The sequence below is a fragment of the Vanellus vanellus genome (genome assembly GCF_965231255.1).
Source record: "Vanellus vanellus genome assembly, chromosome: Z".
Classification (NCBI taxonomy): domain Eukaryota; kingdom Metazoa; phylum Chordata; class Aves; order Charadriiformes; family Charadriidae; genus Vanellus; species Vanellus vanellus.
This window is the reverse complement of record NC_138908.1, coordinates 62,603,607-62,630,065: the sequence shown is the minus strand read 5'-3', so window position 1 is coordinate 62,630,065 and position 26,459 is coordinate 62,603,607.

The following is a 26,459-nucleotide window of genomic DNA, read 5'->3' as shown; positions in this document are numbered from 1 at the left end:
TTGCTAAAGCATTTCGCTGACTTGTGCTTGATGGCTTACAGTTGCACAATAAGAGTTGATGGCAGCTATGCTGATTAACATACTGCCTTTATAATTTTAACAAAATAAGAGGCATTGTCCCAGATCATTATCATCATCTTTAATTCTCAAATGTTAGCATTAGTGTTATCTAGTATTACTGTTAGCTGTAGCTGGACAGAATTGCCTGCTTGTTCCTTTTAAAAGGTAAATTGCATTGTGCCCCTTTGTTCCAAGGGGGAACTCAGCTTTTGGAACAGAGGAATCCTCAGTCGGTGACTTGTCCTTTGTAAAGTACAAAAGGCTAAGGGGAACTATGGTTTTGCAGAATGAAAAAAGAAAGACTTGGGACTCTAAATCACACAGGCATTTTGGAAGTTGTGTGCAGCATATTGAATACTACTGAATCAAGAGCAGATTCCAGCCTTTGCTGAGTGGAAAGCCTTCCTGCAGCGGTATTCAGAGAAAAGCATTCAGCGTTGCTTAACTTCTGGTTCTTTTCAGCCATGGTAGGAATCTCCTCTGGAGTCTGCAGTGTTGTAGAAACTATAAATTATGTAGCTTCTGTCAGTGCAGTATTCTAATACAGTATTTTGTTTACCCGTAGCTGCCACCTTTGAAATGCAGAGTTGCTTCACGCAATTCTTTGTTGTTCTGTTATAAGCTGACAATTACATGTTATGAAAAATAATTAGTACTCAAACATTAATTTTAGGTCTGAGGGACAATATGTAATTCTCTAAAAAGAGGCTCTCTGTGACTTCAGTGAGAGCAACGGGTTTTATTCTGTGGTGGTGTAGGACTGGAGAGGGGACAGTGAAGCTTGATCTGTAGGTTAAAAGAGGTTCTTCCTGAAAATGAGTGATGGGATTGTTGTTTTTTCTCATCCCAGGATTAATAAAAAAACAGTAGTCCATTACAGAGTCTCTTGTCTCAGGTTTTAAGTCTTACTGCTATCCCCCTCACATTTTAAAGATTACTTTTAGTTCAAAAAGTGAAGGAAAATAGAGAGGTGCTGAGCAGATGGGAGGCTGATGGATAAGCTCCTATAGCAATGGTTTAAATGTTGATCAAGAGCAAGTACATGATGCTTGTTTGGAAAAGGATATTAGGCAAAGACTGTTTTGAAACATGCTTTCATCAAATCTCTTTCTATCTTGCCTGAAGTATTCTCCAGAATAGTTTGCAATTGTTTCAACTTGCAATTTACCTGCTGATGCTGGCTGATACCAAGCTGATGAAGAATTTTCCATGAACTTTCCTAGAACCTGAAACTTTATAAAATCAGTATTTTTCATAGGTGTGTACTACAGACTTTGACAAGAATGGAATTGCTGGTGCAAACAAAAATCAGATTTATTTGCTCTGAAACAGCCAACAGGGAAGTAGCTGGTCCCTATTTCAGCTGAAAGCCCTGAGGTGTGCCCTCGTTCTAACTGATATTAGCTGAAGATCTTGGAAGTCTTGTCTGTGTTTGAAGTGATTATTCTTAAATCATGTGGTGCTGATTCTTAGAGGAAAGTTTGAATGATTTCTGTTCCCCACATAGGCTTTTAGCTGTGCTGCATAAGGGTTTTTTTGTTTTATCTTATATATTTTGGGGCTGGGCTTTTTTTTTGTTTTGAGTGGGTTTTGTTGTGTTTTTTTTTATAGATAAAGCAGAATTCAAAATTTTTCTGGAGGGAGACGAAAATATTGTCAGATAAAAATATATTGTATGCTAATGGTAAAAATTGCTAGAAATACTTTAAAAAAAAACCTTCCTGCTATGTTGGTTAGAAAACTGGGTCATCTGTGTGCTTCATTAGTGGTTTGATTTATATTGCCTAATTGCAGCTAGATTTCCGGGGCTTTAGAAATGTTCATTCCATTAGGAAAAGCAGTAGTTCTTTGTTTAAAGGAGAAGAAAAATTTCTGGCAGGAGGCAAGGAAGGCTGTAAATACTGCCTACATGGGACCTGTTTTGTGCATGTACATCTTCATAAAATTGTCACTGAAAAATAAATGCCTGTATGCATACTCAGAGGCTGTTGTTGTGGGTTGCTGGCTGGAAGCAATTTGAGTCCTTGAATAAAATACAGTAATCACTGATGCTGGGTTCTTCAGTACAATCTATTTTGTTTGATTTTATTTTTTTAAATAATAGAGTGGCTGCATTCATTCTTCCAGAGAAATGGGAAAATATTTGATGAATTTGATAAAGGGACTTGGCAGGGTTTCATTTTATAATAAAACATGATTTGAAAGTTTGGATATGTGAATCATATATCTTAGTTTCTCTTCTGGTTTCAAAGGACTTCTTTGGAAAATAAAGTAGATGCCTTTGCTCAAGGACAGTGTAGGATAGGATGGCCAAAAAAAGGTTGGTCAAGTCTGTGTTTGGGTGAATTATCATTAAATTTTAGTGTGTTCAGTTCTGTGTCTCATTTTGTGCTGTGAGACTTATGGATGATGTCTCTGAGGTGATGGGCATTAATGTCAGCCTTAGCTCCCCATTTTGGCATGCTGGTAGCATGTGAACAGAGTGCTCGGCAGGAGGAGGTGGCAGTGCAGCCCGGTGGCTTGACTGCTGCTGGTGAGCATCAAGGGCTGTCTCTGGTACATGGAAGTGGTGATTTATGGTATGGGTTCTTCTGCAACAGTTTTATTGGGTATGCTGTTGTTGTGCGTGTTTCTGTTAGGGCAGCAAATCCACAGTGGTGTGCACAATTCCTCTGCGGATATCAGAGGTTGCAGGCAAAAAGTTGTGAGGAAAGAGAAATTTTTAGATTGTCTCACTTCTGTAAACTTCCCGCTTGTTTGTATTAATTTTGGAGGAGACATCTGGAAACTCTGGCTCCAAGAATGTTAAAACTCAGCAGGCAGCTATTAGTAAACGTACAGAGGGGAACATCTGCAGCAACCACAGGATGGCTTTCTGTGCCTCTCCTCGAGACCCAGCTTCTATGACAACTTCACTTACAAGCTATCTGTTAAGACTTTGATGTAGAAGAGAAGAAAAGCAGATATAAGATATGATCCTTCTGAGTTACTAGTGGGTATTACAAAGCACCAGAGATACAAGTGGCTTAGCAGCTGTTTCCAGTTAGCCATGACTTCTTGTGTAAATTGGTGGTGATGCTTTAATCCAGGGAGGGAAGAGTATGGGTTACTCTTCCACTAATACAATGTAAATATTTGCGCAGAAGAAAAACGATTATGCAGAGCATTATTCTGTGAGACTGTAGTTCCCAAACATATAATCGCAATGATTACCTTTTTCTAAAAAAAAAAAAAAAAATTAAAATTTGTTTTTGTGAGGTTAGGTGGTTATGTCTCACATATACATGAGCTATCTGCATGATCTTTTTCCAGGCCATTAATATCTTCATATTTAATTATTTCATCCACTTGCATGCTTTCTGGTTTTGCCATGCTTTCTTCCATCTTCAGATAAAGCATAGCACATTTTCTCAATTTGTTTTGTCTTCCTCATCAGTTTGTCATCATTTTCCTGTGTTCTTCCAACAGCAGCCAAACTGGAGACATTTGCTTCTTTTATTGATAGCTAAATGTTATGGATCTCAACAGTGAAGTGGAAGAACGACAAACAGGACAGGCAGGCTGAGTGACAGGGTGAGTTTCTGCAGTTGCTCCAGCCTGAGAGCACTCATGCAATGAGTTTTGTGAAAGATCAGGTCAGCCAGCAGCAGCAGAGCTTTTGTTTGGAGGAAAAGGTACATGATTACAAAGAAAAGGACACCTTTGCCTTAGAGATTGAAAAAAGTTTATCACAGGTTTTCTAAAAGTTGATGCAGGATCTTTTTGAGAGGGGAGATCTTGCACTGGAAGTTTGTTTCTTCCTAAGGATATGTTACAGAGATGAGCTGATAGGCAGATACACTGAGTATCTGTGAGACAAAGTGTTAAGAGTACCCACTGGCAAAACTTTTAACTGTTTGTCTTGTCTTGCTACCATTGTGGTTCAGTGGTCCATGTTAAGATTACACAGGTAGACCAAGATCAAATACACCCCTACAGAATTGTATGATGACTTGTATAGTCTGTTTTTTGATTGGCTGTGAACTGGATCAGCATTATTCTGTTTTATCTTTAAAATGTTCTCATTCAAGCTACTGAAGGAGGTAATTTAAAGTTTTGATGACCATGTCAAAGTTCTTCCTGTTCTCAGAACTCAGTTCTTGGCTTTAAATGCAATTTTCAACAACTTGCAAAACAGCAAAAGGAAATTTTAAATTAACCTTGCATCCTTCCTACTTAAAAGAGAAATCTGACTTCAGGTAGCAGCTTTTTGTATAAGGAATTATATTTGACTTGCTGAAAGATAGTCTTTAAAGATAGAAAGAGTTTTCTCCTGCTCTTAGGATAATACTGACAACATTCATAAATGAAGAGCCTGTAGATTGCATTTAGTGGGGGACAGGTGAATGACAGGGGAGGGGTAGGTAAGTGAAAGTATCCCTCTTTTTCTCTTTCACAAATATTATAACTTTATAGACAGAAGCTATTTAGACAGAAATTGAAAAGTATAGGTTAAAATGACAATGCAACAGAACAGGAAGGTCAATTCAACCAACACCTAAGGAGCTTTATTTATTTATTTATTTATTTTTTTAGAAGGACAGGTACCAAGAAAGAAGTGAATTAATATTGAGCTATAAAGGCCATGAAAATATTATTTTCACTTCACATTAAAAATAACATGTCTAATAGTGGAATACAACTTACTATACTAGAGAATAAATTTTATTCAAACTACTGTACATATTTTTCATATGTCACTTTCTTTTAACTCTGTGAGATTACAGAGGATATACTCTCTATATGTTCTAATGAAAGTGTAGAAGCAGTGCAGTACTTCTTGACTGAATCGGGTGCATTTTGAATATTCTTTTCAAATTTGTTTCAAACATTTTTCAGGACTAGCTGATGGCTGCGGTCAAAGAATAATGGGTTGTTTTCAGCTTTGTGAATGGTGTTTTTCAGAATGCGGACGTTGGAAGCATTCAAATTCAACTTGGAAGGACTGTTCATAGCAAGAAGAGTTCTCTCAAAAGGGTTTTCTGTGGGTTGTTTGTTGTTTTATTTTTTAAGTAGCCCACTATAATCTTTAATCCTGCAAAACAGAGATTCATTGCTATGGACACAAAACCCAGACACATTTGTATGCTTATTATGTGAGTAAGGAGAATTAAAAAAGTATATTCTTATAGGCTGCTACGTGAATGATGTTGGCATTACAGAAAAGAAGGCAAGGGAAGCTGTTGAACTTCTGTTACTGCCAGAGGCCTCTATTAAGGAAAATGAGGTGAACGGCTGAGAAAATATCCCAAATATACTGTGTAAAGCTTCACTTTCACATAGGATCTTACTCACTTTGGTCATGCTAGCCTATTAACCTGGGACTTTCAGCATCAAATGGCCACTTAAGCCACTCTGAGTACTTCCCATGTTGTCATATACTATGCACAAAGATCACTTCTTGCCAATTAGCTCTACCCTGCACAAACCCCTTTATTACTTTCAAGGTTTTTTTGCAAATTTAATTCTTCGGCCTGTATTACACTGGAAAAGGCTGACTTCTGTCTTTTGCCTGGGTGACTGAAATAGGATTTGTTTTAGAGGACTTCTTAACACATGGCTTAAGACAGTGTTCCATCAATAATTGTGTTTTTTTTCCATTTTGGCATTCTTTTTTCAATCTCTGTGGCTAAATCAGTGCTAAAAGCTTTTATGAAATCTGCCTGGCAGTATAATTTATGATTAGACCTGAGAGGTGAAGGCTAGTTCAGCAGTGTATTTCACATAAACAAGTTCTTAGAGTTGTGAGTTGGAAAGACAACTTCTCTGGTACAGAGGCAATTTATGGCACTTTAAAAGCCTAGAGAAACTGAGACAATACCAAAAAATATATCAAAGGCTGGGATATTTCATGCTCTGGCTTGTAATGTTAATTGTTTGGGTGCTTTTGTTGTTCTCACATGTCAAGTTAGCAGCAAAAGCTACAGCCTTTCTTTTAGCTACATTTTGAGTTAATTTGACAATCTTTTTTAATGCCTCTAAATCCAACTTCCTGAAAAGAAACGCTTGCTTTTAGACTGTCCGAACTCTTGTAGGAACAGAAGCGACTTTTTTTGTCTTAGCAGCATGGTGCAATGAGGGGGTCAAACCTAAGTCCACCTCAGATTTGTCTCTTATAGCTTTGAAATCTAAAAAACTGCTGATGTGCTCCTCACTATAAAATATTCTGGGAAGTGGGTTGGACAAGTTAAATCCTACCTCTGCTGGAATGGAGAGTACACACACATCTTTCAAGTCTATATTCAGTATTGTTAGATTAGAGTTAAAACCTGCTTTGTCAGTAATATGTAGGTTCTGGGCTCCCATGAAGAACAGGAATACAGCTGGTTGTCTTATGGTCCTGGGCAATCTCGGGAGAAAAATGGACTATAAGGCATGTTCTGCTAAATTTCTGTGTTCTTCTCTCTCTGACCTCCAATTTCTTTGTTGAAATACGTTGTTGGGGTGTTAATTTTAGGATTTCAATTTTTCAATCAAACCTTCTGGGCATCTGGCTTAGAATTTGGTAGGGCTTCCAAACTATTCAGGAAATTTTTTCATGTTAGCAAAATCATGTCATGACAAAATGCATGTGCTAATAAGCAATTAGAGCCAAAAATACATGGCAGTTGAGTTTGAATAGGTCATTCCATGAATTAGAACCACGTAACAAACGTGTATTTTGGCCAAATAGACAGTGAAATCTCTACTTCATACTCTTGTCCCTTCACTTCCCCATCAAATGCTTCCACTAGACTTCATTTATTTCTCAGCTCACATTAAAACAGTATTTTTTGTGTTGAAAATAATTGGGAAACTGACTCCAGATATTTTACCAACAGATTAATGGGTAATAGCTTTGTTTCAAATAGATTTTTATTTGTTTCACAGCTGAGTCCATAAATAAACTTGCATGATCTGCAATTTAATCAAGCTTAATCTTTCCCCCAGCACCCGCAGGAACTGCAGTGATGCAAACATTTGGGAATTCTAATTGTATATACAGTGTTACCTAATTCCTTTCATCTCTCTCAGAGAAATTCTTTCCTGTCTGTTATCTGAAAACCAAATTACCTCAGTTAGTATCAGCTCTTCCTGAAGGGAAAAAGGAAAAGGTGATTTTTTTTTTTAAATACAAATTTACTAATGCTCTTATTATTTGCTGGAAGCTGAGTCTTGTTGCTTTCTTTACCCTGTGCAGTTACAGGTTCTTACAGACGTACTTTGTTTTCCTTTATGATATACAATTGCAACATTTATTAAAATTTTTAATTACATATTTATTGCAGTTGGAACTTTCAGGTGTAGGTGTTCATATTGATTTTTTAAAACTCTGAGAGGACAGAGTTTTGCATTTAGGATTAGTATACACAACTCGCATGACTGAGAGTAAAGGTGTTTGCAGTTATGTATGTAGTAATAAAAGCACTCGGCACTTGACAGTCTAGAAAGAGATGGAGGTTGTCAACAAGTATATTTTACCTTCCAAGAGCCCAGAGAAGCCTCCAACAGAGCCCTCCTCTCATTAATCCCATGTCAGGATTTACTGTCTGATGTTCTGATTTCAAAGTGCTCTGCCCCCAGAAAGCATCCTGCAATAAAATTAGTGTCTTGAAGATAAGAACAACAGGCTGAAACAAAGTCGATTGCTGGAACTGGATGACTAAGCCAACTGGAAGCTCATTCTTTGAGAGCTTGCTTGGACAGTCTGTGCATATTTAGTTGTTTTTTTTAATGTGCACGTGTAGCTGCGATTTCTAACCGTTGAGCTCCCTTGAGGAAATGAGCTTTGAGACAGGACTTGGAGGATAGTCATGGTAGATGAGGTCAGGAATAGAGTTTGGGCCAAATAGGCCCTGAATGCACCATAAGAAGAAGAATGTGATGCAAGAATCTTTCATTCTTGCTGCAGAGCCCTCAGCATGTGGGGTTTTTTTTTTGCTGCTTTTCTTTTTTTCCCCAGTGCACAAGTCTAATCTTTCAGCTGGTGTGATGAATGTTTATAGCCTGTAGCTGGAGAGTGGTGTGGTAATCCCTTCCCAGCTCCGGGACACTTCATGCTGCAGATCTGTGCTTCAGACCCAGCTCTGTCTGGGAGGATCATGGAGGGGGAAAGGGCCATGGCCAGATCTGTATGTCTGTGAAATAAGGATTGAACTGCAGGGAACTATTTGGGAAGCCAAGTTGTGCGTATCTTTCTGCACACTCCAGGATGGTCAGTAGCTTCACGTTTACAATCAGCATCCTTGCACTGAGCCCGTGGCATCGGGGAATCTTACATGCCTGGTCCTCGCCCAGCACCAGGGTTCTCCGATGAGTGTCTTGGGACTGGTGAGACCACAAGACTTCTGGTGTGCCAGCACCAGAGTCACTGGCTGTGGTTACAGCAGACCTCTTGCTCATTGTCAGAGCCAAACAAAAGCTGGGCTGTTTGGTCTGGAGCCAGAGGCGCTGCTTCTCTGACCACTGCGCTGCTGTTATTTTCAAATGCAAGCATTACAACTGGGAGCTGGATCACTGACCCCTTTTTTGAGGTGGGTTTAAATGTATGTTTTTGCAAAAACTGTCAGGGGTTGAGGTGGGGTCAGCAGGCTGTTGTTTAGAAATAATCGGTAGAAAGAAAACTCTTCAAAACTTTGTCAGGAGTATAGTGTCTGAATACGAGTTCAGTTGTAATGTGGGTAAAGGAGGAAGAAATGAATGAAACCAGAGGGATTATTTTTCTAGTTTTAATCTTGAAGTAGGCGAGGTGCCCACTGGGTACAATTGGACTAGTGTGTCTGAACTACAGAAAAATAAGAGAGACTAAATAAAACTATATTGTTTTTAAACAGCATAGATATGAGATAAACAATAAAGCTGAGCTCTTTGTGGGGAATATACTGCACACCAGCCTGTGAGTCACTGAAACATTGCTGACGTAAAATAACTTTTACATGACTCCAGAGTTGTGACTGTGAACAAAGAAATATCAATAGTTTTGTCATGTTTTCTAGAAGAAGCTTCTGTTTCTAAGGGCCCTAATCAGTGGGGAGGTTTAAGCAATTGTTGTGAAACATCACTTGTCTATAAACAGAGATAATGACTTAGCTTTAGGTAAGCCAACTTCATTCTTGCTTCCAAAGCTTTGATATGTCACGCTGTAATTTTTGTAATAAATATCCTTCAACTTGTGATGCTGAAGGCCATTATCTGAAAAAAAGGGGGCGGTCTTGCTCTCCTTCCTACTCACTCCCTGTTGTGTGGTCCTGCCCCCTTCCCACTGCCAGCTGGGGTGCTTCTCATATTCACTGGGAGCCAGTTCAGCTTGCTTACTAAGAAGATGCCTCTGTGGTTGCTTCCAGGGTTTTCTTTCCTCCCCTGCTCTTCTGGGTTAACTTTTTGCTGGGTTTGTGGATTCAGTGACCCCAGGGAGGGATCCAGTGGCCACCAGAATGGTTGAAGGAAGTGGAAGGAAAATGTACCTGGGAATAGGAAGGAAAAAGTGAGGTTTAGCCTCCAAGGAGTCCCTGCTAGGCTAGCTCAGCTATAGCATCTAACTTCGCTCTTCACAATAGTGCATGTGGACATTTTAAAGTAGCATTGCAGATGCAGAATGAGGGAGCTTTAAGAATGCTGCTGTGCAGAGTTTTAGAAGGTAAGAAAATGCTGGATTTGAGGTTGGTTGTGCAAAATAAATTCTGTACACTTCTAGATGCTTTTCACTTCTTATCATTAACACCCAGTCGCTCTCCCTGAGTAGGCTGGTTGGGGTATCCCCAGGGCAGACCCTATCTGTTTCTTCATCAGCGTGTCCTGTATCCCTGATCCAAATTCTCTGTATTCTTCCAGCTCACTTCATTCCTTCAGCCCACCCAGTCTCCAGCCATGGTGTGGTTGTTTTTATTGTTTGTGTGTGTTTGTTTGGTGGGTTGTTTTTTTGGGTTTAGTTTTTAAAGCTCTTTCACTGTTTCCTTCCAAAGCAGCCCCCCAGCTTGGCCCTCTGCAGAGCCCAGTCACTGGCAGGAGAGAGAAAAACACGCCCTGTCTTCAGCTCTGATCCCAGCTCTGGTCTGTCATTGTGCACAGCTGATTGAAATCACATGTTGTCCCCCAGGGATGGTGACTCTGCTCTGCTGTTCTGATCAGGACTCCAGCTTGAGGGAAAGGTGTGCAAAGTGAGGATGCACTCTATGGAGTCGCTAGACAAACTTAGGAAAGGCTTACAACTCCCAAATCAGGCTAGATGTGCACCCTTCAATGTCACATACCAGCGGATAGAAGAGAAGATTTTATCCCCTATTACAAATCTTACTTCTCTATCAAGCTAACAGGCATTTGAAATCTGTCAGGAATGCCTTTTCTTCTTGAATAAAAGGTCACCAGAAGCTTTTAATGCTGAAAAATGTAGCTACATTTTCTGAAACATCTGAACTGTTCAGCTGAAACTTGTGCAAGAAAATTCAGCCTCAGGCAGGCATCTGGTGTGGAAAGTTTCAGCCCAAACTGCTATTTTGGCAAAGTTGTAAGCAATGAAAATGTGTTTTAAGAGTGGAAAGTGTTGAATAATCTTTATACTAAGGCAGGCAGAACTTAGATTTTGGTGGATAAAGGGAACCTGTGCTGGAGTTTTAGGCTGAACTGCATTCCCCTTTCCTGTAAAGGGAAGCCCTTACCCAACTTGAAATGCTCCAACAGCTATGTCAGTTGAACTTTTTTCTTACACTTAGGTAGTTACTTTCTGCAGCCTTACCTGTTACCAGGTAAAATGTGGAGAAGCTCTGTGCTGGTATAACTAAAACTTCAGGAAGAATATCCTTGGGTTGTGATGGTGTACAAAGCTTTTCTTGCGGATTCCCACAGCATGCTGCTAGTGCCACCAGGAAGCCACACAGCAGATTGTGTTATGGGATTCAGTTTTATAATTAGCCCTGGACTGTTCTGAGCTGTGTATCACCTGGGCTGGAAGTTACTGCAAAATCCCATGGGTGTCTTGCATCTGCATCCCAGTGGAGGTGTTCTAGAAACACAGTGACTGCCCTGCACATCCTGTTTTGATTTGGTTGATTTATTGTCCTGTAGTTTATAGACTGGCCACGTGAAGGGCATGAATCTCGAGTTTGACTGATTGTACCATAAAAGAAAGCTCTTTTCAAATCACCCTGAAATTCTTACTGCACTTCTGTCCAGCCATGCAAACTTAACTCCAGTCACAGCTGCTTTTTTAGCTCTTGCTGAAACTTGAAACTGGGAGAAAGGTAGAGAAAGTCTGGATGCAGATATTTGAATGTTAACACAGCATTTTTTCTGTTCCATTTTGTTTTCTTATGGCTCTATTCAGCAGTGCAGTTGTTTTTTCCAGGTACCCTAATTAGCTTGTGTCTCATATTTAAGGGTAAAATTGTTTGTTGGATAAAACATCCATCTATTAAGGGTGTATGCACTGTTTGTGAACCCTGTTTCTAGGAACCCAGTTGTATTCCTTACCTCAGTTAATACCATATTATAGACTTACTCTTACATATGAATTAAGGCTCTTTGGATCTTCTGTCATATGTCACATTTTTAAGATCTCTGCCCATTGTTGTTGCTGTCCTCTAGTCTCTCTTGTCTCGTCTACTTCTTAAGGTAAAGTATAAAGCAAAAAGCTGGGTGCATTGAAAATGTATGGAATCACTTCCTTCTGTGTCCTGGTAAGAGTGCTGACACATTCTTGAATTAGAAGTTTTTAGTTTTGCTTTGTCATCTTGTCATACTTTTGACTTCTGCTCAGTTGTGACCCATTTTAAAGTTGGATCCCTTTCTGTAATACTGCTACCTGTTCTTCACTCTGTATTTATAGACCTGATTTCTCTTTCCTACTACTCGCCCTCATTAAATGTTGTCTTTTTTGATTTCATGCTATTTTATGTTGTATTTTTAAGAAATAACTGAGTAGTGTTCCGTGTTACCACTATTTCCAGATTCTTGCATGCTTCAATTATTTTTAAATATAAAAGCAAACCTTCATTCATCACCTCCTTATTACTGAGAAGGGGAGAATGGGACAATTTTGAAGTAGGACCCGTTCTGGTCCCTTCATCCCACCTTTCCCACCCACTTTACCAGAAACATTCCAGATCTGTCTGTCTGTAATTTTGTGGACATCTGAGCAAACGCATACATTCTTGAGGTACTGCAAAATATTATCTGCTTCCCATATACTGTTTCTGGCTGATAAAGCAGCAAAGCTGTTCCAAAATGCATCAGTATTCTTTTACTACACTTTTCCTTTTCCTCATTTAATCTCATTGGTATCAGCTAATTCATAGTCTGTGATATGTAAAAAGGCTTCAAGTTCATGGTATTTATATGTAATTGATATAGGCAGGTTGAATTATTGACTGATTTCAATGAGATGCCTCTTGAATTCCTCTACTTAAGGTCATGTTTGCCTTACAGTGAGAGAGAGGTTGTAAGGGTTACCTTTCATTTAATCAGTTTTAGCTTACTGTATTTTTTTCGTTCTTTTCAGATGTGCCTGTTTCTTTGAAATGCAGTATTGGAAAGCCCCTAATTGTACCTTCTGGTAGCTGCTTGGTGGACTTAGTGTTAACCACTGTCTCAGCTCACAATATTGCAACACAGCACAAGAATTTTTTGACACGGGTAGTCTTCTAGCATTAGAGCACATATGGGCAATGTGAATATAATGTAAGCATCAGTTTTAATTGTGAAGAGGAAAAACAAGCATCCCTGGTTTTTTGAGAGGGCTGGCGCTCAGCCTTGTTGCGTTCCAAACATTAAAGTCAGGATGTGACAGACACACAGTGATACACTCACCCTCAATTAAATTTCTCCATTACCTGTTTTCTTTAAGAAGCTGTTTCCCAGTGATTTCATGATACATGTTTATTCTTCTGAACTTTTAAAAGGTCACTCATCATTTCAAGGGTTCTCTCAGATGATTAGTAATCAGAGTCTCACTTCCTGAATACCGGCCGATCTAACTGAAAACATAGTAACTGAGTCAGTTTGTTGTTTTGTTTCTAAGATTACAGTTGTAATGCTCAAAAGAAGCTTGTAGTCCTGTGATCAAATAGCAAGGCAAGCCTTATGGAAACGATGAGTTCATAAACTGTTGGCGATAAGTTAGAATTTTTAAATGATACTGAGCATTTCTAAGTATATCCTATGAAATCTTTTGGCTCAGGAAAAAATAATAAGTCTATGCAAACATACTTGCTGTTTCAAAAGTTTTGCTGTAGTTGAGATGTCTAATATATCTACAGCCTAGATGTTGTGTATAAGTTTCTTCTGGGAACTGAATTCAAACAATGTCACTAACCAAAGTGATTTGTGTTTTAATATTCTGGTGGGTACATGAAAGCATTTTACCAGCTGAAAGATCAGTGTCATAGTCTGTATTTGCTTTGTGCTTTAAGCCACAATTTTATTTTAACTAGGAGCTAAATAATATTATTCATGACAAGTTACCACAGAATATATCTAGCAAATCTTTTCAAAATAAAACAAAACAAAACACCCCTCCCCTCCCCCCATCACTCCTCCCCAGTAAGCATTGCCTGGATTTTGTTGTTGGAATCAAATGGGCTTCAGTTTCTTGCTTTTGTGTCTGGGGGGGAAAGAGTGGATGGGGCATGTTCTCTAGTTTCTCTGGTTTTTTACGGTGCATCGGTTTGACAGCATGCATAACAGTTTATCAGTATTGGAATAACACCTCCCTGAGACACTGTGGTGGAGCATGACTTTGAATTAATTTAGATGTATATGTAGTAGTATTGTCAGACTTAAAAATCTGCTCTATGCTAATGCTTCATTTTGTCAAGTTAAACGTAATACTTTTTACAAAAGATATGTTCTTTATATGCTACCATACTTAATCAATTGAGTTTATAGTATAGTTTTTAAATCCGCATAGGTACTTTTAAGAAAGGTGCAGTAATGGAAGTGTTGCAGTATCGCCTATTTTCCACTATGGATGCAAATACAGCTTATGTCTACAAAGGCAGGGAGGGGAAAAAAGGCAAATAGAGGTTTTCTGCGTTAATTGTTTCCATGCCTCATTTGTCTTACAAAGACATTGCTTGCTTGTTCTTGAGTGATTAACTACCACATAAGTACAGTACCAACAAACTTAAACGAATGCTTTTTTCTCAGCTATCTCAGAAAGCAGAAGAGAAAATGGATAAGTCATCCTTGTTTTTCTCAGTATAGTGCTGCTAAACAATTATTTCTGAACAGTTTCAAAACCAAGCTTAAGATATTTCCTGCCTTCTAAGCAATATTCGTATTTGCTCATCATGATCATAAGGCCATGACTTTGCAATGTGATGTGAAATTTCTATGAATCCTAGCAGCTGTATTGAACTCTTGAATGCTTTGCTCCTGCAGTTACGAGTTTCAATGGTAGCCTACCCTTAGGAAACTAGTTTTCTTGGAATCTGATAAAGAGATGTATCCAGTTTTAGTGTAACTCGAGTTGTCTTCAACTCAAAGCATTCTTCTGTGCGTGTCTTCCAGGTATTTTTCAGGACACAAAATATAATTTAAATTATATGGAGGGATAACTGCCAGCTTGCCCCAAGACTCATCTTGATCTTTTCCTCACAAAGAAATAGTAGTTTAAGCTTTGGATTTTAGCCTGTCATTCTAAAGGAACAACTGTGGAAAGGTTAGACTTATTTCCATAAACTCATGTTCTTCATGGGCTTAACGTAATTGCTTACAAGAGTTCATAGGTGTCCTGTTTCTTGGTCTTAGTTGAGGCTGGGTTGATTTATTTATTTATTTATTGCCCCCTGCACTACATTCTTCAATATTGAAAGGTTACTGCTACGTTTGACAAATTTCAGTCTTCTGTATTAAACTTCTTTTTACAAATTCCCCAAGAATTTTCAAAGGTTAAGCCACCACTGACCATTCTTTTGTACACGTTTCAATTATGTGCTGTTCTTCTACAGGTTCTTATAAAATTCAGTATCATGCTTCCTAAGTCATCATTTAACGTTTGTATTGTACGACTGCCGGTCATGTCAATTTTTGTACTGATGAGTGGTATAAAAGCATCTGCAGCTCAGAGGCACCTGGAGTAAGGAGACCTTGTGTCAAACCTGCCCCGGGTCAGGCAGAGCTTATTTTTCTCCAGTATTGTCAAGAAGCTGTGGTGCTGCTGAGCTGCCCTGCTGGGTTTCCTTGGAGAGTGGCACAGGCTTTCTGAGTTGCCCTTCAGCAGCCAGGCTCTTGGGGCATGAACGAGTTGCATCAGTCCCCATGCAGGTGCAACTGAATGTCCATAATTTCTATTGTTCCTCTTCATATTTTAGCACGCTCTCATTGTCTTTGAGTACAGTAGGAGTGTATTGACCTTCTCTGAGGCGTGCAGCTTTCCTGCACAGGTTATTGTAACAGCCTGTGTTTGCATTCCCATAGCGTGCTTTGTTCCACCATGCTCTTCCTCTCACCAGCTGATTCCTATTTCTTTATTTTCTTTTTAACCATATTTGCATAAAGACATGGATGTTTTACTGTTACTTTCCTTCCTCACCAACTCACAACTGCTCGAGATTTATTTTTAGTATTTCACCTTATCTCTTCCTTGCATTTGCTTGTGGTTTAAGAACTTTCTGTGTATTGTTTCTTTTTATAGCTTCCTGTAAAAAAAAAAAAAAAAAAAAAAAAAGACTTAAACATAAATATGGGTTTGAAAACAAGGGAGAGGATTGTTTTACTAGGTATAACTGTGACCAGCATATTAGTTTTACATTTCAGACACACACACCTAATCTAACCAAATCTGTCATGTTTGTTTGTTTGTTTTTTTCTACAAACCAACCAATTTGCCAAGTACCTTTTTATATGATCTTATTGTAACAGCTCATCAAGAAACAAAAACCTGGTACACAAAAGTTTTTCCACATATGGGGAAAGGAGCTATATGCATTCTTGTTCTTCTTGCAGCATATTTCATTGCAGTTTCAACTGCTTTAAAGCCCTCATGCATAAAAGACAGTGTCTGTGGAATAACAAAGAGAATCAGGGCTGCGCATGTGCTGCCAGCAGTATTTGACGCTGACAGTATTTGGCTCCAGCATATAGCAATTGAGTGCAATGTTGCTGCACAGCTACGCTGCTGCACATTTCCCGCTGTTTCTTATTTCAACCTGCAGTTGGGAGACAAGATACTGAGCATGTTGTGGGTAAACAAACTCTACAAAAACTCTTCAAAATGTTTTAGAGTTTTCCTGATAGTTTTATGCTCACGCCTGTTAAGTGAATACTCATGTTATTCTTTTATAACTATGTATTTTGAAAAAGCATTCAAGATTTCAGTAGAGCTGCTAGGACTCATACAAGTTTTACATCACACTGCAGAGTCATACCCCTATGATCATGGTGAGCAAATACAAAAATTGCTTAGAAGGCAGGAAATATCTTAAGCTTGGGTTTGAAACTGTTCAGAAATAACTGTTTAGCAGCACCATACTGAGAAAAACAAGGATGACTTGTCCATGTAATATCTTCTGCCTTTTATATTCCCTTCTCTGTATGGGATAGCAGATATTGATTGTAGCAAAGAAAGAACAAAGTAGTTCCTTCCTTTCATGGAAAAAACCTGCAGTAAACAAAGGTGAGTGTTGTAGTCAGTGACAAGCACCTTGAACGCAGAGGAGTACAATTGCCATTCATCTCCTGCAGCAGTCTTCATAGGTCTCTTCTAGTCCAGTGAAGATAAGTCTGTGAATTTTGGTATAAGATAAGCTATGTTTTCTGGTGCTCTATCCAGAGCTGCTCAGGCAGCATCTTAAAACATTGCTGCAAAAGGCTCAATACCAGCAGTGTAGATGCCAGCAGCAATGAAGCCAGTGGCAACAGCTCCACTAACCAAAGCCTGGTATGCGGTAAGTTTTTAAAAATATGGAGGTGAGCAATTGAGATGAATCTCAGCCCTACAAGGGCAGAACCACCAGTACGGGCACAGAGCAATGACTTGCAGCTGGGAGAGGACAGCCTGCTGCTGAGAGGCTGCCGCAGCACCACCAACACCTCTGACCTATCTGTACTCAGTTACCAGCTGGTAATCCCCACGAGCATCTGCTTTAAGAGTCTCTCATCTCTGTCTTCCAACAAAGCCCTCTTTCTAGGAGAGCAACAAAAGAATCTAGATTTTGCAACAGCAATGATGTCATTTCAAGTCACTTGGTATTTTCACAGCTTCAATTCAGATGAGATCATTATCCAAATGATGAGTCAGTCCAGTTAAATTTTTTGACGTGTGCTGGCTGTGCTCCAAATAGACCAAGCTCCACCAAAAGTCTTTGAGAACTGCTACTCTGTTACTCCTGTGCCATCTTGACAGCTCAGACGAAAGTGATTCCAGGCGCAAGAACTCAAATGGTTAGTTCAACCCGTTTGCTTTTCTTTTTTAATTTGGAAGGCTCTGTTTTACCCTAGTGCAGAAGTATAGTGTACGCCAACCAGTGTATTTTTGGTATTTATCCTATGCCAAAACACTAAACTGATCTGTCAACTGTTATCGTGAACAATGAATTAAAGTTTAAGAGAAAAATGATACCCCAAAAGAAATAACCACTTACTTTTTTTAAAGATGGCATTCACTGAACACTAATTAATTAATTTTATGTCAAATTTCATGTAGAATTGTATTCCCTGTCATATAGATAAGAAAGGGGAGCCTGCTGTGCCATTTTGGTGCAATAGGTGCAAAATTGAAGATCTCCTGCATGTGTTGCAGACACTCTTCATCCAACAGTGCTTGGAGACTGGCAGGGTACTGGATGTACGTGCAAGCTGCTTTGTTTCCATTTTGATTAATTCTTAATGCTTTAAGATTATGATAATTTTTGAAGTTCAGCTTTTTATATAGGTATTTTTACTGGTTAACTCTAAATAAAATAAGAACTCTGGTGTCCCGTAGTCTTTAATCTGCTATAACAAAAGATAGATAAATCTCTCGATTCAACTTCCATGCAGGAAGAATGGAAAGTTGTTTTGTAAGGAGAGAAGGTTTCCAAGCTTTTTGTACTATGTATAGACAGGATAAAACTTTAACTGTGTCTAATAGCAAGATTTTATGCATTATCAGAGATCTGATGCTTAGTAATGGGTAACAGTCATCGGAAAGCATTTCAGTGCATTAAGCAATGCTTCATTAAAAACAAAACCAAAGCCTGCTGGCAAAGGAAACTAGCTGCGGAGATTATAGTGTTGGCCTTTTGCTCTCTACCTGCATGTTTTTGTCCTCTCCATGTTTAGGTAGTCTGTTTAGATTTTTTCTTTCTTTTCTCTCCCTTGATGCTATGCGCCAATCTTCTAACTTAATTACACAACAGTGAGAGAACATAAATCTAAGCATCTTGAAAAAGAAAAAAAAAAAAACAGAGAAAATACTGGTTTGCTCAGTATATTCCATTTTAGGTCAGATGGTTTTGATTATTTGAGTGCTTTATCTGAACTATTAATTCTACAGTCTTAGTATAACCACATAGACAAAGACTGGCAGAAAAGTGTGTTCTGCCCACCTGAGGTAGAGATAAATGTGCAGCTACATGAACTAGGAAGTTTGTTCCAGAGCATAACTGAGATATGTATTTGAGGAAAATATTGTGAACAGGAATATATGCAAATGGTGGCCCTGTGCACACAGCTTAAGCTGTGACACTGAACGACCTTTGTCGTTGATTCTTGTTGATTCTGAGTAAAATTCTGATAAATGTTTAAGTAAATGCCTGGTCTGCATGACCATATTTTCTTTCCATTTTATAAATGCTGTTAATGGTTTATGCAGATCTGTTTAATTTTGTCCCTGATGAAATGAGATAGTTTTCTAGGAGGACATTTATTAGGACATGGAAGATAAAATTTATCATTTGCAACCATGTATTTTAAAGAACCAACTAATGCTAATAATTGCCATTTTCAATTTACAAAATGCAGTGCACTGTTTAGAATAGTTTTGAAACAGCAAGTTGTATGATGGACAGTTAATGAAACTGTTTCTTGTACTCTGTGCGTACACTGTACTTTTAATTTTGCACTGAAGTTCTATATTTATATAGAGCTTGAAATGCAACAAGGAGATCTAATAGGTAATCTTATATTTAAAGATCATTTTCTGAATGCAATTAAAAGTTTGAAACTTACAGAGCAGACAGATTTTCTTAAAGCTGGTAGTATATAGGGACTTTTTGTTAGCAATAGATGTCTATCTGGGCACTGGGACATCTTCAAATAGGCAGGTTTGATTTTGATTTATTTGTTTCCCAAGGGGAAGAAATAATCAAGAACTCGCCACTTTTTGCAATAGTACAATCAGATGCTACAGTTACACTAGTTTGTAGACTGCATTTACTTTCAAAAGGATTAATGTCAGTGAAAGCTTTAAAAAGAAAACTCACCAACCCAATACATAAAAAGGCTGTCTGTCCTGAAGTAAGCCCACATTCTATAACCTTGTGGCACCTGTTGAATATCTGCTATTGTCCTATAGCTTTGTTCTCATCAATAAGGTATGCATGTGGGCAGAATCTTCCCCCTATATATGTTATGACTGAAGTTATTTTCTTCTCTGAAGTACAAGTAGAGAAGGCTAGTCGTAGAGGTAAGTTTGTTTCTTTGCAGGTGAATTTGTATTTCCTTATATGATGGACAAGCTGTTGTGGCATATTGCTATGGAAATTACCTATTTCAGCAGTGAATACTTTAGTAAAAAATTACAGTTTAATAACAAAACCATTTCTCAGTGACCAGGAAAACGAAAGTTACTGTGGGAGATATGATCATTTCATTTGGTGTCATTTATCCATGGTCATATTTAGTGGAGAAATAGGAGTACCTTTGCAAGCAGTGTATCAGGCCTGGAGACTCAAAGTGGTAAAGGAATAGTTAAGGTTTGCATTTGAAGGATGACAAGAAAAGTGGCTGGCACAGTGCATGACACTGAGGAGTATATTAAACCCCCAAAGTTTTAGGGTTTGTAATGACGGCATTCAGGTTCAGTTCCCAGTGTTGCCACAGACTTTGTTACATGACTGAGGAACATCTCATCTGGGAAACTTGGATGGTTAACAATGCCTTCTTCCTTTCATTTTTCCTGTGCATCTAGGTGGCAGGAAGGTGTGGCAGTACCATACCTATGTGCACATCCCCACACAGGTCTAGTTTTCGTTTGCTCCATTAAGTGCTAGTGTGACACAAACCACAGGACATGGGTGGCAGAGAGATGATGGAGCATTTTCAGAGAAAGTTAAGCTAAGAAAGGTGCAGATGTTTTTTCCCTTTAGCCCTTTTCAGCTTTTAGAAATTTTTGTTAGTTATTCATTTTCAAAGTTGTATACATTTTAATGACAGAAAAAGACCGTTATCAATATCTAGTCTAGCAAGTCAAAATGCATATAACACGCCAGAATTTTGTACATGGCTCAGCTTGTAGAAGTATGTCCAATCTTGGCTTTAGAATTGAATCCAGTTGCTAAAGTAAATCATCTGTTTCTTTTTGTTTCTTGCTCTAAAATGGGGTTTCCAGAATTTGAATTATTAGTCTAGATTTTTCCTAGCTCTTTGCAGTGAGCTTCCATTTTAAAGTGTAGAGGTCCCAACTGAACACAGCATTCCTGTAATTATTAATTAATTAAATATGTAGTACCAGCAACATCTCATTTCAGTTTTTTCTCTTGGCTGTGGTTAAATAGTTAGCCATTAATAGCGGTTAAAGCTCACACTCGGTAGATGTTCGCAGAGATATTGTCTGTCTGTGTTTCTCATAGTACATTGCCTTTTTCCAGACTAGAAAAAAGGATTTTCATGCACTTTTTTCAAATACTGATTCTCCTCAGCTCCACTACAATGCAAAGTCAGTGTTTGCTCAATAAAGGTGTTCCTGTCATGTACACAAGTTTGTATGCGTTACTGTGCTGAGCTGGTCATCTGTATTGATTATTTTGAAGGATGTTTCAGTTTGAATTAAGAGGCACATAAATGAATACATACATTTTGAAACATGATAGGTTCTCCATCTCATCTGTCACTGGTATCATAGCCAGGTAGTTTGCTGGTAGTTTGTGGAACAGTCGATACCTGTGACGTGACTTGCTAACTGGTGACTTTCAGGAGGGACTGACGTAGAAGATTGTTTACAGGCATACACAGTGAGTAACAGTGCAAATATCTTTGGGTTCTTCCGGCTCACAAAGGGCAGTCCTTGGGTCTACAGCCTTACGTCTTGTCTCCGCAGCAGGGTGACCCACCCTGGGCTGTTCAGATAAACTGGAGATCCATAACCTTTGTGGTCACACTGCTAATGCAGACACAACTGTGAAAGGAGATACAGCAACGGTTTCCTTTTGAGAATTAACTGAAGCGGTGTTTCCTTCATACAAGGAACTAAGGCTGTTTGCAGGGGTGTCTGCTTTGACTGAAGGCAAATGAGGGGCCCAATATGGTGTCCTATGTTGGCCTAATTTCAACAGGCATCTCCAATAGGTGCCTTTTTCTTAAGCTTGCTTGTCTAAAACAGCTTGTCTTCCCTTCAGTTAGAGAGACTGTTCTTTCCTAAACAGTTCTTGCATCTTTGATCTGCTGTGTTTGCAAGGCTTTTCCTGTCTTAGTATTGTCTTTTTAGCAAGCAATTCTCCAGAGTTTGCTGAGAAGTGGTATAACTGAGTCATTCTTTCCTTTCCTGCCTGTTTTTCTCACCAGCTTCATATTAAACAATAACCAATATATTAGTATAATAAATATCTTAATACAATATTCATAAATTATTAAGAGTAGTTCCAAATCTGTCACGATGAACTCATGGGAGTGAATTACTTTTTACAGCAAGCATAGATTCCAAGATTTTTTGGGCTGATTCGATAGCTCATGCACACACTATTAACTATTTAAACAGCCAAAGCCTAACTTCCTTTTAAGGTAAAAATCCTTAGTGTAAAAATAGCAAGGATTTGTTTGCCACCAAATATTAGTAGTACTTCCCTTCTGACTTCCCATTTTCCTCCTAATCACCCTGTCTCCTGAGCCAAAGTCCTTTAGAAGCTGTAGTTAAGAGCTGTTGGCAAGAAGTAATTGCAACACAACGAGTATTTGAGTTTGCTTGACAGGTGTGATATTGTAGGTAACCAAGAAAGGGGGCTTCAGATGAGACTCTTGAAGACTGAGACTTCAGTGAGTTAGTGAGGAATCAAAGCAGGAAAGGAAACTCATGATTCCACTCCCAGTTGGTAAATTCCTGAGCAGTTAGGCTATCACTAATTGTAGCCAAGATTGCTCCCTTAGTGATGATTTTTGATGTGATGTGTAATGTTCTCTTGAGATATCAACAATAGAAATACTACACATTAGCTTTTCTTAGCCTCATACGTTTTAATAAATTTTGGAATTGCAAAAGATCTTGAGTAAGTTTTCAAAACACCACGTAATGGCTGCAGGTTTAAGGAATTTTATAAGTCAATAAATACAGAGCAATGGAACAAATCTGCTTGAGAATTTGCGGTTCAGAGGAGATGCTGGAAATCCGAGTTAGCTTGATCTCTTCTTAGTGGGGGGGCAATAAGCAAAGTTTTGTCTGGATGAGGGAAGAGGGAAATGAATCCTGTGTTTAAACTTCCCCTGCAGTTGGTCTGAAAATTTGGAAACTTTCATTCTTCTAGTGATTTTTCAGTGATGTATTGGCCCCATTAAAGTCAGTGGGAGTTTTGCCATGTCTTTTAATGAGGTCAGAGAGAGAATAGTACATTTCAACTGCTTTTTTTTAAAGTTGGAAATAAGTTTTATATTCTTTTCTTTTACAGTGATGTGTTCTAGAAACAAATCCACCTGTAATTAGATGGCATTCTCTATAGCATGATAGGAAAAAGCCCGCTTGCAAGATGGGGTGAAATAACCATCTCACCCTGCATCAGGAGAACAGTCACTGTCAGTGTGGGTTTTTTTGTCATTTATTTATTTATTTTTTTAACCTGTTGCAGTAGGTAGAATTTGGGCACATAAGAGATAGTTTAATTTAAACATTTTACATCTACAAACTGTGTCGTTGTAGGGTAAGTAAACAGGCCATAATTCAAATGAAAGGCAAGTAAACAGGGATTTGATTAGAATACTTCAGTGAGTTTTAGCTCTTTTGCAAAATATTTTAGTTATATTTCACATCTTACATTGTGCCAACAGGAACAAGACATGATGAATTCTAAGTCTACATTCCTTCTGTTACCAGTGAAATGCATCTGTCTATGAACAGAGTATGGCATGTTTTCAACAGCCTGTCACAATAACGCACTCATTAATATGCTTGTGCAGGTTTAGAACAGTTAAATATTTATGAGATATGCAAATGTTTGCTCTCCTTCAATTCACAAGTGACGACTAATCAAAGCTTTGCTTTCTGTTCTTCAAGTAAAAAGCTCTGCTTTGGAATGTTGTAGGCAATAATTTGATGAAAATATGAAGGTGGATGGAGGGGGAGGGAATCCTTTGCTTATTCTCAGCTGTTTGTCTGAAGCTGTGCAACCACTTCAGCTTTAAAGCACCTTCTCTTCTTTTGTTATCTGACCCTGAGTATTTTTGATGACTTTGAAACGTGTTGCATTTAAAAACAAAACAAAGACACACTGAAGTATCCAAGTGTCCTTCCCTCTTCTTGGTCCAGGTGCTTCCCGTGGTGAGTATGCACTGCTTACCAGAAGGCAGTGCCAGCAGAGCTCCTTGTGGTCTGCAGAGAAAGCTTGCTCCAAACCTTTTGGGACAACTTGTCTTTCCTTAAGTACTAATCCTCGTCCCGGTTCTCTTGTGACAGGGGAATGTGATGAACATACTTTTTCTTACATTTGCAAGTCGCCTTTTAAGTGTGGGGATAGAAATGCAGAGGTGCACCTTTAGCAAGGAGGGTTGATGTTCACAGTGGTATCTCCTGAGAAATGCTGCTTGGTGTCTGGTCCACTGCTTTGAAGACTGAGTGGAAGTTGTCAGGAGTCTGCCCTGTCTTCCTGGGCAGCAGCTCCTGGAAGACTGCACCTCTCGTGAAGGGACCAAGTGGGAGAAGTTTATTTACTTACATTTTAACACTCACACAGAAAAAGAATAATCTCTGATGCTCATCCCGCATTGTCTAAGTGTTGTCCCTACTACCTCCATGGTTTGGTGGCTGCCTCACCAGGGTGAGCTCAGGGTTGACTAGCTTGCTTGTCCAGCAACACCTTAGAATGGAAGATGCATAAAACAGGAGTTCATGTCGACATGGGTGGGGGTTACCTTGAGGTAATTGAGTCTTAGTGTGTGAGCCTCTTTCTGTTTGTTTTAAATAGTGAGCCTGCAAACATCAACATAAATAGGAGCCACTTCCACTCTCATAGTTCAAAGCATTTGAACAATGTTTCAGAGAAAGCAGGACCAAAGCTTCCGAGATTTGCACATTTTGTGTTATGAGATGTATTGTAAACAAGGTTTAGAAACTCCTCCACATAGTTGTGCTTTGGACTGTAGCAAGCTTTAGAAGAAAATGTCTAATTGTGCCTGGATTTGTTTTATAAATTGGGACTGTTTCAGCAGTCTGTGTGGCCTTCCATTCAGCTGTTTGTTTAAGCCAAGCCAAAAGCCACTTATCTAAAGATGATTTATTCTCGCTCTTGAGCTGACGGAACCAGGCTGGGAAGGGTGAAAACTGAATTGTAGGGTTTAGTCTAAGCCCCTGTCTTTGGTCAAACCATAGGGGGAGCATGAAGGACTGGCCATAACATTGTTCTCGAAGGTACTTGTGGGTCTCTTGTACATTGCTTGTAGGACACCTTTTTAAAATAAACAGCTGTGGTATGTGATTGACTCATATTTGAACTTCGCAGCTGTTCCTTCCTATCTGCCTGGTATGCCAAAGCTCAACATCTCTAAAATCAAAACCCTAATTCAAATATTATAATTTGGATCAGCTTCTGACTTGCTGGTTTTGGCAGTGTAAGCGTAATGGAGGCAAGTGTGTTTCTTTATCTAGTTCAGAAAAATAGATGTTATTTATTTACTTAGCATATAGTAATGTGTAGGAAAAGGTAACAGCTGAATAGTCTGAATAGAGATGTGAAAGTATAACTTGACACAGAGTATCTGGCTGTCAAAATTGCATCTAAAGAGGAAGAAAGTTTTAGTGACACTCAAGATGGTTTGTTTTGTTAGATTAAAACAACCAAAAGAATTTGGCATTCAAGAACTCAGTTTTGCTCTCTCTGGATGCTGTGAGAATCTGATGTTCTCACTGACATCATTTTGCTGTGTTAGACTTCACTTAATGCAGAGCCTGACCATGAGCATGGTTCGCAGAGCAGTGTAAATGAGGCTGAAGGTGTAGTTTTGACCTGTGCAAGAGCTGTGCTATCCAGCCCAGGTGGGGCTGTGTGGTAGTGTGGGATGGCGCTGCCAAGACCCTTGCGCTGGTGAGCTGCTGTGGTGTGTGGCTCACCCTGGTGCTTGCTGTGTGGGCTAGTTTCCCTCCTGGGGCACCTACTTCCCCAGCGCAGATAGCCTCCTTCCACACCTGCGCAATTGAACGCAATAATAAAAACAGGGGGAGGGCCAAATGACTAAGGGATGAGCCTACTTTTTGTAGTCTCCTTCCTCAGTGAGAATAAATTTGAGTAAGTTAATACCAAAGGGGTTAAAGAACTCTTGTATATTTTGAATTTGGGCTGTCAAAGCAAATATTTTGACAGTCGGTCAGAAGTGGCTATTGAGTGGCGTGCTGTGAAGAACATACAGTTCTGTCATGGAAAAAACTTGTCGAGGGATGGGAAACTGAGAGGAGGAATAAACAGCCAGTTTTGAGATTCACAAGGGCCTAGCTCGAGTTTTTGTTGAGCAAAAATGGAGGAAGAGGGGTGAGCAGAGTGCTGGAGAGAAGCTTTATGAAGTGCAATTATTTAGCAGGCTGTAGATGGAAAGGCTTTGCTGTTTGGCACAAATACCCTGTTGGAGCTGCATGAGAATTGGTTAGGTTCCTTTGGAAACTCAAGGTGGGGTGTGTTGGAAGGAAAAGGTTAACTACACAAGTGTGACTGAACTGTAACTTATCTGCAGTACTTTATCTGCAATCTTTCCATTCAAAGTCCCACAAAGAAGAAATGTCCCTGCCCCTTCTCTGGACTACACACCATCATAATTTATATGTTTCTGTCTGTTCACAAAAAGGAGTTGCAGGTGAGTGTCACTCCCATTGCAGAGCATCATTAGTGCAAGAATAAATGTATGCAGCAGTTCTCCCATGAATAAAGGTGCATTGCTGTGGAGATACATTTTGTACCAGAATAAAACACTCATTACCTGGGAAAAGCCAAATTGTGTAGGTTTCATTGGAAAGCAAAGTATATTCTGTTGAACTGTAGTTATCGATGACATTTACTAAC